Raw genomic sequence first — 13,483 nt, 5'->3', positions numbered from 1 at the left:
AACGACAGGCTGTTTTATTTTAATAGATGTATTACAATCTTTGGCAAGCTAGGTAACGTTTGCTGTGGTCTGGAACAACATGGCACACAAACAACTATCCGAAATGCAGCCAATATTACATACAGATAATGTGTCATGAGGCATGCAAAACTTAATTATATACAAAGAGGATAAAAGTAAAAGATATTAAATGAGCTCAAATATACCTACAAATGAGGCATAATGATGCAATATGTACATACAGCTAGCCTAAATAGCATGTTAGCATTGATTAGCTAGCAGTCATGCACTGACCAAATATGCCTGATTAGCACTCCAACAAGTCAATAACATCAACAAAGCGCACCTTTTTGCATTCACACACAGTATACAACTTTTGGTGGACAAAATAAGAAAAGAAGGAGTGTAAGATTTTAAATGTAAACAAACTGTTGTGTTTGTTTGTATTTTTCCCCCATCTTTTTTCATTTTCAATCCTTTTTTTAAAAATGCTCCGGAGAGCCACTAGGCTCTGACCCCAGCACTAGACACACCAATAAGCTTGTTTATCGAGGTAAAATAAAACTCCTCATAGGAAGTTGCCCTTTGTTATATTTGTTATAACTTTGTGACATGATACAAAGCACATTAATGAACATATAAAATATAAATGTGACAGATTGTAGCGAAAAGCTGATTTCCATGTGCAGTCCCCAGCAGGTTGACGGTAACCTGCTGGGGATCTGATTGCAAAGAAACACAGGTTCCCACTAATTCAGCATTATAGTGAGTTGTATTTTTCATTCACTTATTTTTGCTGTATTTATCTGGCACAAGTGGAAAGCCGGTCCCTGAAAATAATGCCTACATTAAACCGGTCCGTGGTGCAAAAAAGGTTGGGGACCACAGCATTAAAAGGGTACCAATGCATCACAGGTTTCTCTGCTATTGTTGCAGCACTAACCACAGTCCCCTCCCCCACATGCATACACCTCCCTACTTTCTCTCTATGCCTCCCCCTCACGCTATCTGACTCTCTCGCTCGCTCGGTCCTTCATTCCTCCACTTCAGAACAACAGCCATGATGAGAAAATGGCAACGGGAAAAAGAGAGACTTTTACGATAGGAAAGGAATCACCCAATATTAGGTTGAATTTAGGAAAACGGATGAAGAGATGTGGTCATGACACGAATGCATCCGATTGATAGAACAGTCAAAGCATCGCTGGTGCAAGATAAGGTGTCAAAAACAGCACGAAATGCATCTTCCAAGTGTGAAGAAAAAAAACATATTTGCGTGTGTCTCTGCACTCAGCAGCTGTCAAGGGTTACGTACGTCACTGTTTCATAGAAGCTATTACGTCATTTCTCTATCACACAGCGCGGGATCAAAATAATCCCCTTTGCGTACTTAAACACGACGACGTGTGGACTTGTGCATGCACGCCCACACACAAGCTCATACATTACCGTATTCCTTGTTAGCACAGGGGATAGAACACTACAGTATAGACGCCGATAGCAGTGTCTTTGTTGTGTCTCGATAATGTCAGGCATTTGGCCTTAGCCTTGGCAAGTAGGGCACTTCTAGGAATCCTAGATTACATTATGTCGCCTGTAGCCGCAGTGTCTGCTAACCATTCAATGCTCTCACTCTCCTTCCATCTCCTTGTGCCTTTTTTGATATGTTTCTAAAAGCACAGTTACTGAGTTATCTGAAGATAGAAAAAAAAACAGTTAGGCATATAAATTATTTCCCATGGTTGATTATGACTAATAACCTGTTCATTTGGACAATGCTTAGTTAAAACATGCACTGCAAAAGTTGTAAGACATGCCCTATGTTGTTTTTATTGGACAAAGTTAATGATATTTAGATCAGATTAGGGTTGTCACGATACCAGAATTTCAGTATTCGATACTGATACTCGATATCATTAAAAAAAACGGGTAAGACTTTAGTATGGGGAACATATGCACCATTAATTAGTTGCTTATTAACATGCAAATTAGTAACATATTGGCTCTTAATTAGTCATTATTAAGTAGTTATTAATGCCTTATTCTGCATGGCCTTGTTATACAACCAGTAAGCCATTAACTAAGAGTCTTCCCTTAATAACCTCAGAATTATTGCTTATTGGTAACCCTAACCCTAACCCTTATATGTTCCCCTAGTGTCCAAAAAACACTAAATTAAGTCGGTAACACTTTAGTATGGGGAACATATTCACCATTAATTAGTTGCTTATTAACATAATATGTTCCCCATACTAAAGTGTTACCAAAAAAAGAAAATAAATTAACCCAGATACTTTTAAATTCCCTACTTTATTGAAAACGTTTTCAAACTGTCAAGTATTTAAATTCACTTTGCTTTAACATATTTTTGCACAACATTTTAATTCAATACATGTATACATTGTAAAAATAACAGCATAAAGCCTTCTAGTATAGCAAAACAAACAATATTGTGCTTATAAAAATTCTCATAAATACCAAGAAAAGTCAACTATTTTACATTTATGAAAAAGAACAGCAGTGGTGTTTTAAAGTATCATATTTTCTGGACTATAGAGCGCACTGGCATATAAGCCGCACCCACTAAATTTTAGAAGAAAAAAATATTTTTTTATATATTAGGCTCAAGTGTAATTTTTCCTTCTTAGCTTGAGGTATTGTGTGGCAGAACGATTGCTGTGGATAGACTACTACCAGTCCAAAATAGTCGGAATCCCCCACGTAAGCATTGTAAACAAATGGTACACATTTCTAACTTCTGTTATTTGTTGGAGGCTAAATTGTAGAGTCTTTTAGGAATGGTTGAAAGGACAGTGTTGTATGTGGGAGATAAGTGATGTCGCAGACCACCTACTCTTTTCAGGGATGGTTTTTCAACCTTGACATAGAGAGCTTCCCTCAATTTTCTTTCGTACCATCTGTCCTCCCTGTCCAGAATCTCTACCTTTTTGTTCTCAAAGGAGTGCTGTTTTTCCCTGAGGTGCAGGTAAACAGCTGAGTCTTGGCATGAAGAGTTTGCCCGTCTATGCTGTGCCATGCGTCGGCTTAGCCTTAGTGGTTGTTTTGTTTCCCCAATATATGAATCAGTGCATTCATCATTACACTGGATAGCATATACCAGATTGTTTTTGTGGGAGTGGAGTGTCCGGTCTTTAGAATGCATTAGTCTCCGTCTCAGGGTGTTTCCGGGTTTGAAGTGTACTGGGATGTTGTTGTTGGTGAAAAAATCTTCTGAGTTTCTCAGACAGACCTGATACATATGGAATGACAATATTTTTGCGTCCGTCACCTTTTTCCTCCTCATCCACTCTGTTCTTGTTATTTCTGGAACTGGATGCACTTTTTACAAACGACCAGCTGCGGTAACCACAGGTTTTAAGGGCTTCCCTCAAATGCCTATGCTCTTTCTCTTTGGCCTGTGGGCTGGTAGGAACATTATCAGCTTTGTGTTGTAGGGTTCTGATAACACCCAGTTTGTGTTCCAGTGGGTAGTGTGAGTCGAAAAGTAGGTATTGATCGGTATGTGTGGGTTTTCGGTAAACCCCGACACGGAGGCCCCTGTTTTCTCCAATGTGGTTTTCACAGTCTAAAAAAGGTAACTTACTGTCTTTGACATCCTCACGTGTGAACTTGATGCTATTGTCCACTGAGTTAAGGTACTTGGCTTCTGATTTTCCACATATCTGTACCAATGGCTTGGTACTGTTCCATTAAAAGAGCTCAGAGTGTTCTTTTCAATGTCTTCCATGTAAATGTTTGCTACTACCGGGGATACAAGTGGTCCCATGGTACAAACATGTTTTTGTTGGTAAAACGTTCGCATGAATTTAAAATATGTAGTGTTAAGGCAAAGTTCATGCAATTACAGCTAATGCTAGCGATCTAAATTGCTATCATTAGCTAACAACAGCTAAAGTTAATGCGCATGCATGTGTTACATAGGTACATACGTAATTACAACATTAGGCATCTGTGTAAATGTTGCAAACAGCCCCTTTAATTGTTTCCAAACTGTGCCTGTACCACGCCAGTAAAACTGCCGATTATACAAAACAGAAATCATTGTCATGTTCTCATTAGCTGCGGAAGTCAGCTCTCTAATCAGCTAGACAGACTCAATAACTCCACAATGACGTCGTAAATTTACTGAGGAAATTGTGAAATTGAAACAATACAAAAACAATGCCGTTGTAAGTTAACAATACTAACACAGACATGTTAGCATCAGCTATTGCTAACGAATCTAGCGTCATTACATTACAATAGCATGTACAAATATGCATGAAAACACTTCTGCAGACATCACACATGGGGCGGTTTAAGTCTAAACAGTATTAGTTAAACTGTAAAACTTACAAATGTTGCTTAGAGTGATGACTGAAGACTAAACAGAAGACTACACAGCAGTCCGGTTGAAAAAAATAAATAAAAAAGCACTACGGATAAATGGAAGGACACTGCGGCACCTGCAGTGAGCTGATTCATCCAAAAGATGGCGCCAAAGCACTGACAATAAAACACCCTGTCAGTGTTTTTGCTTGTTTTCTTAAAAATGTTTGTATAAAATAATTTTTATTATTTCCGTCAGTGAAGAAAAATCCATAAATCGTCTTACAGTATAAGCCGCAGGGTGCAAAGCGTAGGAAAAAAGTATCGGCTTACAGTCCGTAATTTACGGTACATAAAACAAACTATATTGTTCTTAATATTCTTTCATTATGGTGGTGATCATGAACAGTCGTGGTCAAAAGTTTACATACACTAAAGAACATAATGTCATGGCTGTCTTGAGTTTCCAATAGTTTCTACAACTCTTATTTTTTAGTGATAGAGTGATTGGAGCACATACTTGTTGGTCACAAAAAACATTCATGAAGTTTGGTTCTTTTAAGAATTTATTATGGGTCTACTGAAAATGTGACCAAATCTGCTGGGTCAAAAGTATACATACAGCAATGTTAATATTTGGTTACATGTCCCTTGGCAAGTTTTACTGCAATAAGACGCTTTCTGTAGCTATCCACAAGCTTCTGGCAAGCTTCTGGTTGAGTTTTTGACCACTCCTCTTAACAAAATTGGTGCAGTTCTGCTAAATGTGTTGGTTTTTCTGACATGGACTTGTTTCTTCAGCATTGTCCACACGTTTAAGTCAGGACTTTGGGAAGGCCATTCTAAAACCTTAATTCTAGCCTGATTTAGCCATTCCTTTACCACTTTTGACATGTGTTTGGGATCATTGTCCTGTTGGAACACCCAACTGTGCCCAAGACCCAACCTCCGGGCTGATGATTTTAGGTTGACCTGAAGAATTTGGAGGTTACCCTCCTTTTTCATTGTCCCATTTACTCTCTGTAAAGCACCAGTTCCATTGGCAGCAAAACAGGCCCAGAGCATAATACTACCACCACCATGCTTGACGGTATGTGTGGTGTTCCTGGGATTAAATGCCTCACTTTTTCTCCTCCAAACATATTACTGGGTATTGTGGCCAAACAGCTCAATTTTTGTTCCATCTGACCACAGAACTTTCCTCCAGAAGGTCTTATCTTTGTCCATGTGATGACATGTGACTGACTTGGCGAGGCAGTTCGAGTGTAGTAATGCTGTTTGGCAGACTTGGCATAACCTGAACAGGAGCCAGCTTTTATGCCAGTAAAAAATGGTGGATGTTTATCCATGAAAATATAAAGTAGCTGCTGAGGGTGTCAGACAGTGAAGAAGCCCAAAGGAGACCAACTTCACCGCGCACAGCGACCGCTAAATGCTGTACATAATTACGTTATAAAACTACTGTTGTACAATATATTGTATTGTTTTTCATACAATCCATCCATCCATCCATTTTCTACTGCTTGTCTCTCTCGGGGTCGCGGGGGCTTGAGCCTATCCCAGCTGCATTCGGGCGGAAGTACAACCTGGACAAGTCGCCACCTCATCGCAGGGCCAGCACAGACAGACTGACAGACAAGCATTCACACTCCCATTCGCACACTAGGGCCAATTTAGTGTTGCCAATCAACCTATCCCCAGGTGCATGTCTTATTTCTTATCTAAATGTTATTCTTTTTAAAAGTCATGTTACATGTTAAAATTGTAGTGTTTTGAAGGTGCCAATTCCTTTTAATTATATTTATTTGGAGGTGCTGGAGGTCCGAGTCCATGGTTCTCGCCCGGAAAAGGGTGGAGTGCCATCTCCGGGTTGGAGAGGAGATCTTGCCCCAAGTGGAGGAGTTCAAGTACCTCGGAGTCTTGTTCACGAGTGAGGGAAGAGTGGATCGTGAGATCGACAGGCGGATCGGTGCGGCGTCTTCAGTAATGCGGACGCTGTATCGGTCCGTTGTGGTGAAGAAGGAGCTGAGCTGCGAGGCAAAGCTCTCAATTTACCGGTTGATCTACGTTCCCATCCTCACCTATGGTCATGAGCTTTGGGTTATGACCGAAAGGACAAGATCACGGGTACAAGCGGCCGAAATGAGTTTCCTCCGCCGGGTGGCGGGTCTCTCCCTTAGAGATAGGGTGAGAAGCTCTGTCATCCGGGAGGAGCTCAAAGTAAAGCCACTGCTCCTCCACATGGAGAGGAGCCAGATGAGGTGGTTCGGGCATCTGGTCAGGATGCCACCCGAACGCCTCCCTAGGGAGGTGTTTAGGGCACGTCCGATCGGTAGGAGGCCACGGGGAAGACCCAGGACACATTGGGAAGACTATGTCTCCCGGCTGGCCTGGGAACGCCTCGGGATCCCCCGGGAAGAGCTAGACGAAGTGGCTGGGGAGAGGGAAGTCTGGGCTTCCCTGCTTAGGCTGCTGCCCCTGCGACCCGACCTCGGATAAGCGGAAGAAGATGGATGGATGGATGGATATTTATTTGATATACCGTACAAGTATTTTGATATATGAGCTAGGTCCTGCAACCAACTGAGCTCGTAATTCGAAGTATTACTGTATTTTGTTAAAACAGACCCTTAATGACCCCGATGCAATACCATCTTAAAAACCATAGGGTAAAAGTACAGGATCCAGGTATCTATCCAACTATTAATTTCCACACACCTTTGTTATTGTAAAAAAGCTATCTGGTGTTGCATAGCAGCAGTAAGCATGGAGCAGTCCACTAACAGCTGCACTCTAATACACACCTTTGCACACACATCCAGCATCATGTGTTGGGATGGGTACCGTTAACATTTGAACCGTTACCGGGAATCAATACCGTACTCAACAGTACCAATTTTTGGTACTTGTGTCTCGTTAGTAAACAATAGTTTTTGATAATAACATCCAAAATTTAAAAATGAGCTGGTTATGATAACTGCTGTCCAGTTGTTATATCTTGTTTCATTATCACATTTCTGAGTCCCATTTGCAGGTATGACACTAAGGAGCAATTGCAGTTGCAATTCCAAGCCGTTAGATGGCAGTAGTGTACAGTTTTTGGTAGGGCTGCACGATTATAGCCAAAATAAAAACCACGATTATTTTCATCAATATTGAAATTACGATTATTAATCAAGATCATTTACTGTTAATTATAACACATTTTATTGCACTTTCTATTTTAAACAAACATTATGAGAACTTGGCTTTCATCTCAAAATGAAACTATAAAAATAACTAATAATAAAAATTTTTTAGAAAATAGCTAGCTAAAATAATCATGCAATTGCAGTGTGCGATCAAAAAGTGCAAACTCGTGAAAAAGTAAGAATATGCTGGAAAGGCACATACAAAAGGAACACATTCACAGTATAGGACATGTCTTTGACCAAATAAAAACGTTACTACGTCCGTTATTTTGGTGAGTCTTTGAGAGGTGGATGGATCCGGGGTCCCTTGGTGCACGGTTGATGTTACGGTCGTCTTTGGGCACCCTCCGCTTTTTTAGCTGTTTGTCGGGGCTCTGTTAACAACCACGTTCACGGTGTGGGAAAAAAGATGGCGGTTAAGAAAATGAGGTAAGTGTTGCTTAATTCTTAGCGTGTCTCCGCAACTTGATAATTTGTGCACACCAACGCAGCTTTGTTGGCGTTTGTTGTTGGTTTGTTTGCGCTAGACCATTTCCGGGTTTAAGGAAACGGGCGGGAGTGCCTCGAGAACGGCAAGGCATTCGGTCCTCTTTCGGGTTTAAAATGCGTGCCCGTTGGTACCTTGTTGGTAACTCCGCAGGAGGGAAGAGTACCGATGTAATAAGGCTTTTTTTCCCCTAATATTTTTGTGAGCTACTGGCTGAACTACCTTCACCAATGATTGTCACACACACACTAGGTGCGGCGAAATTATTCTCTGCATTTGAGCCATCACCCTTGATCACCCCCTGGGAGGTGAGGGGAGCAGTGAGCAGCAGCGGTGGCCGCGCCCAGGAATCATTTTTGGTGATTTAACCCCCAATTCCAACACTTGATGCTGAGTGCCAAGCAGGGAGGTAATGGGTTTGAACTCACGACCTACCGATCTCAGGGCGGACACTCTACCACTAAGCCACTGAATTGCTATATACTGTACTTATTTCAATCGACTGAGATAAAATACAATCTATTCAAAATGTTAAATTGAATGCGCTTATTTTAAATGCATCTAAAACATGCAAATATCATTCTATGATGTGTCTTTTTCAAAAATGTTTAAATCAGTCATCCATTTCTGAACACATGCATCATTTGCATTCCTTAGTCCATGAAGCTTTTTAACAAATGTTTAAATTTTATCCTGATTAAAAAATGTATCATCCAGTTTGTGGCAATAATACGGCATATTTTCAGAGGATGTGCATTTGTACAGCATGTTTTAAAGAGATAACATTTTTAAAAAAAATACTTCTGGGTGTATTGAATTGATGAACTAATTCTTATTTACAAACCCCAAAACGAGTGAAGTTGGCATGTTGTGTAAATCATAAATAAAAACTAAATACAATGATTTGCAAATCTTTTTCAACCTATATTCAATTGAATAGACTGCAAAGACAAGGTACTTAACGTTCGAACTGGAAAACTCTATTTTTTGAAAACATTAGCTCATTTGGAATTTGATGCCTGCAACATGTCTCAAGTTGGCACAAGTGGCAAAAAAGACTGAGAAAGTTGAGGAATGCTCATCAAACACTTATTTGGAACATCCCACAGGTGAACAGGCTAATTGGGAACAGGTGGGGGCCATGGTTGGGTATAAAAGCAGCTTCCATGAAATGCTCAGTCATTTACAAACAAGGATAGAGCGAGGGTCACCACTTTGGGAACAAATGCGCAAGCAAATTGTCCAACAGTTTAAGAACAACATTTCTCATCCAGCTATTGCAAGGAATTTAGGGATTTCACCATCCACGGTCCGTAATATCATCCAAAGGTTCAGAGAATCTGGAGAAATCACTGCAAGTAAGCGATGATTTTACGGACCTTCGATCCCTCAGGCGGTACTGCATCAAAAAGCGACATCAGTGTGTAAAGGATATCACCACATGGTTTCAGGAACACTTCAGAAAACCACTGTCAATAACTACAGTTCGTCGCTACATCTGTAAGTGCAAGTTAAAACTCTAATATGTAAAGCGAAAGCCATTTATCAACAACACCCAGAGCACTGCCGGCTTCGCTGGGCCTGAGCTCATCTAAGATGGACTGATACAAAGTGGAAAAGTGTTCTGTGGTCTGATGAGTCCACATTTCAAATTGTTTTTGGAAACTGTGGACAATATGAAGCCTAAAATACCACAACGGAGACCCCGGACTGTTGAAGCAAGAAGCGGAAATAAATCCACCTGAAAAGCTTCAAAAGTTGGTCTCCTCAGTTCCTAAACGTTTACTGAGTGTTGTTAAAAGGAAAGGCCATGTAACACAGTGGTAAAAATACCCCTGTGCCAACTGTTTAGCAATGTGTTGCTGCCAATAAATTCTAAGTTAATAAATGTTAGCAAACATTTTTTTCTCAGTTCGAACGTTAAATATCTTGTCTTTGCAGTCTATTCAATTGAACATAAGTTGAAAAGGATTTTATTTACGATTTACACAACGTGCCAACTTCACTGGTTTTGGGTTTTGTAGAAGGCTTTGTGGGCGGAATAGAGGCGCTCTCAAAAAATGACATTATATTTGTTCTTTTTTTATTTAAAAAAATTCAATGCAGATTTGCTAAGGGACGACAAAACCCATTCAGAAACACTTCCATTATAAGTTGTACACCGCAACATTTATACAGAGATATATACCGTTACTGTCAAGGGATTCAACTTATACCATGGTATGACTTTTCGGTCATACCGCCCAGCCCTGATAAAGTAGTTACTAATCACGCACCAGCTGTTTGATGGTAACGTGCATTTTAGTTGGAGTTTTCGTCAACACATTTGAAGGTGTTTAAATTACCATATAAAATCGCTAAAGCTAACCAGTATCAATCAATCAATCAATCAAAGTTTATTTATATAGCCCTGGTCACAAGTGTCTCAAAGGGCTGCACAAGCCACAACGACATCCTCGGCTCAGATCCCACATCAGGGCAAGGAAAAACTCAACCCAATGGGATTCAATGAGAAACCTTGGAGGGGACCGCAGACGTGGGGACCCCCCCTCGGGTGACCGGTGCGATGGCCGTCGAGTGGATCTAGTTAATAGTGTGAGAGTCCAGTCCATAGTGGGGCCAGCAGGAGATCATCTTGAGTGGAGACAAGTCAGCAGCGCAGAGACGTCCCCGACTGATGCAAAGATGAGTGGTCCACCCCGGGTCCCGACTTTGAACAGCTAGCGCGTCATCTGTGGTCACCTAATAACCTTTCCACACAGGAGAGGGGGGCAGAGCAGAAAAGAGACGGCAGATCAACTGGTCTAAAAGTGGAGTCTATTTAAAGGCTAGTGTATACAAATGAGTTTTAAGATGGGTCTTAAATGTTTCTACTGAGGTAGCATTTCTAACTGTTACTGGGAGGGCATTCCAGAGTACTGGAGCCCGAATAGTAAAAACGCTCTATAGCCCGCAGACTGTTTTTGGGCTCTGGGAATCACTAATAAGCCGAAGTTCTTAGAACGCAGATATACCTGGCCGGTACATATGGTACAATACAATAAGCAAGATAGGATGGAGCTAGACCGTTTAGTATTTAATCGTAAGAAGTAAAACCTTAAAGTTGCAACTTTGTGCAGGTGAGCCAGTATAGGCGTAATATGATCAAACTTTTGTAGTCATTGTCAGAAGTATAGCAGCCGCATTTTGTACCAACTGTAATCTTTTAATGCTAGACATAGGGAGACCCGAAAATAATACGTTATGTCTTTGTTTTACATTGAAAATTGCAACATTACCTGCATACTGAACCAAGCTGTGCTGCTTGGTTGACATAAGTTCCAATAAGTTGTTCACATAAACAGATAAACGCTCCAAGCAATTTTACTATATAGGGTTTCTAAATTTGTCTTTTATGAAGTGTGTGTTTTAGAGCTATTTCCAGCTGACAGGGAAACACCAACGATTCTTGGGGATCAATGATGTAAGGCAATACCCGAGGGAAAACGCAATGTGCTTCAATATGGAGATTTGCTTTGTGAGCGTCTGCTCTTCAGATGTAAAACACAGCAACAGGTGCTAAGAGGGGCAATAAAAGCTTTATCGCTGCAATCTTCTCCTTGCTTACTAGCGATGCTTTAAACCAGGTGTTTCCAACAGGTAGCATGTTAGAGATTTTGAGTAGCTCACCAAAGGGTCAAATAATATTTGTTTCAAGTCTTAGTATTTTTATAACTGTTCAATTCAGACATTATGCTTCGATTTTAATGACAAACTGGTCACACTGTTTGAGTGGAGATCTGCTTTATTTAAAGTACCTTATTTTCCGGACTATAAGGCGCACCAAAAATCCTTTTTTTCCCTCAAAAACTCGACAGTGCGCCTAATAACCCGGTGCGTCTAATGTACGGAATAATTCAGATTTTGCTCACTGACCTCAAAGCAATTTTATTTGGTACATAGTGTAATGATAAGTGTGACCAGTAGATATACATGTAGACTGCACTATGATGGCAATATGACTCAAGTAAACAACACCGACAGTTTATATGTTCCATTGAAAATCTAGAACATTACACACGGTGCTCAAAAATCTATCAAAATGTTTTAGTACGACTTTGGTAAGCTATGAAGCTGCTCCGCTTGGTGGATTGTCGGCGCATTAAACATACGAGTATTATTATGGTGTGTGTATAAGGTAAGACATTATCTGGCGTTTTGTTTCGCTGTATTATGCAAAAGCAACTTTTCTTACCTTCTGGTAACTGCTGACTTGTATTTGGGATCTGCATAAATCCTGAAAAATTGCGTGCGTCCGCCTTTGTAGACTGTACGGACGACGTAGTCGATAGGCTTTTTCTTTTCCTATATCTTCTTGTTATGGGAAATTCATCCTCCACTGTTGCCATTTCTAATATAAAATAGTGTAAAGTTCTTACTTATATCTGTCAGTGAACTCACCATGAAAGCGCTAAAACATACCGGTGTAGTGAGTTTACATAATTCACCCAATGAACTTTAGTTATTAGAGTTATTAGTGTTGTTGTTGACCTTTGTTGTTTCCAGATGAGGAGATGCTGCTCCGTTATTGATTTAAGTAAAGTCTGAATGTCATTAAAACAGTTAGCTCCATCTTTCGACACTTTTTCCACTCCCGTCCTTGCACGCTACACTGCTACACCAAAGATGACGGGGAGAAGACGCTGCCGAAGGTGAGCCACGTAAATAAGACTGCCCACAAAATGGCGCATCCGGAAGAGACTGTCAGAAAGCGGCCTGAAGATGATCTGTAAAAACATAATCTATGCAACATTTTGACCAAAGAACCAACATTACATGTTATGTACACCACAAAGAAGTGTATTCAATTTTTAAAAAAAAAAAATAATAATATGACTCCTTTAATGCGCTTTATAATCCAGTGCGCCTTTTATATGAAAAAAAGATCAAAAATAGCTCATTCATCAGCAGTGCGCCCTATGGTCCGGAAAATACAGTACAATTTTAAATGTTTCCAGTTGAATGATTAAAACACAAATAGCTCACTTCTCCTTTCTTTTTGTCCAAGTAGCTTGCATATAGTGATTAAAGTTTTAGATCCCTGTCTTAGACTTTGTGATCATATGAGTGAGTTAGACTAATAAGCAGTGTGCTGTAGAACAGAGGGAATGATGGGTAATAAGATGTGCAGCTGGAAGAGTGGTCACAAAGATTTAATTTATTATTGCAGGTTGTTCTGTAGCTGTCACCCGTCAGACTTTTCATCCTGCGCTTCCTCTTCAACGCTCTACACGCAAGTGTGCATGCTTTCATAAGTCTGTGTGGCCTAGTTTTCTTTGTATATGGATGAAATGTGTGTGTTTTTGTCAGATAGTGGCATGTTGGGCCGACTGGTGGATGTATGGCTCCCATGGACATGAATTAGTCTTAATAAATGGGGCCTGCTGCGCAGGAAGCATACGCGCAAACACAATTTTCTGTATTACTCACGAGCAAT

The 13,483-nt window shown here is 40.4% G+C and overlaps 2 protein-coding genes across 3 annotated transcripts in view; one reads left to right on the top strand and one right to left on the bottom strand.

Moving 5' to 3' along the window:
* LOC133639450 (target of Myb1 membrane trafficking protein-like) overlaps positions 1-13,483 on the bottom strand; it is an 862,139-nt gene that overhangs the window by 111,724 nt on the left and 736,932 nt on the right. The window lies entirely within an intron of this gene.
* The window catches only part of grk4 (G protein-coupled receptor kinase 4), a 165,163-nt gene that overhangs the window by 65,500 nt on the left and 86,180 nt on the right, over positions 1-13,483 (top strand). Inside the window, exon 1 of one of the 2 annotated variants that reach the window (XM_062032743.1) lies at positions 7,773-7,949. The exons of the other annotated variant lie outside the window; for it this stretch is intronic. The gene's annotated coding sequence lies outside the window, so the exon portion shown is untranslated. Of the gene's footprint in view, positions 1-7,772; positions 7,950-13,483 lie in introns of those variants that run through there. 2 annotated transcript variants of the gene reach the window in all.

The sequence above is a fragment of the Entelurus aequoreus genome, linkage group LG22 (genome assembly GCF_033978785.1).
Source record: "Entelurus aequoreus isolate RoL-2023_Sb linkage group LG22, RoL_Eaeq_v1.1, whole genome shotgun sequence".
Taxonomy (NCBI): domain Eukaryota; kingdom Metazoa; phylum Chordata; class Actinopteri; order Syngnathiformes; family Syngnathidae; genus Entelurus; species Entelurus aequoreus.
Note: the sequence above shows the minus strand (reverse complement) of the source record. Positions and strands in the feature narration are given on the sequence as shown.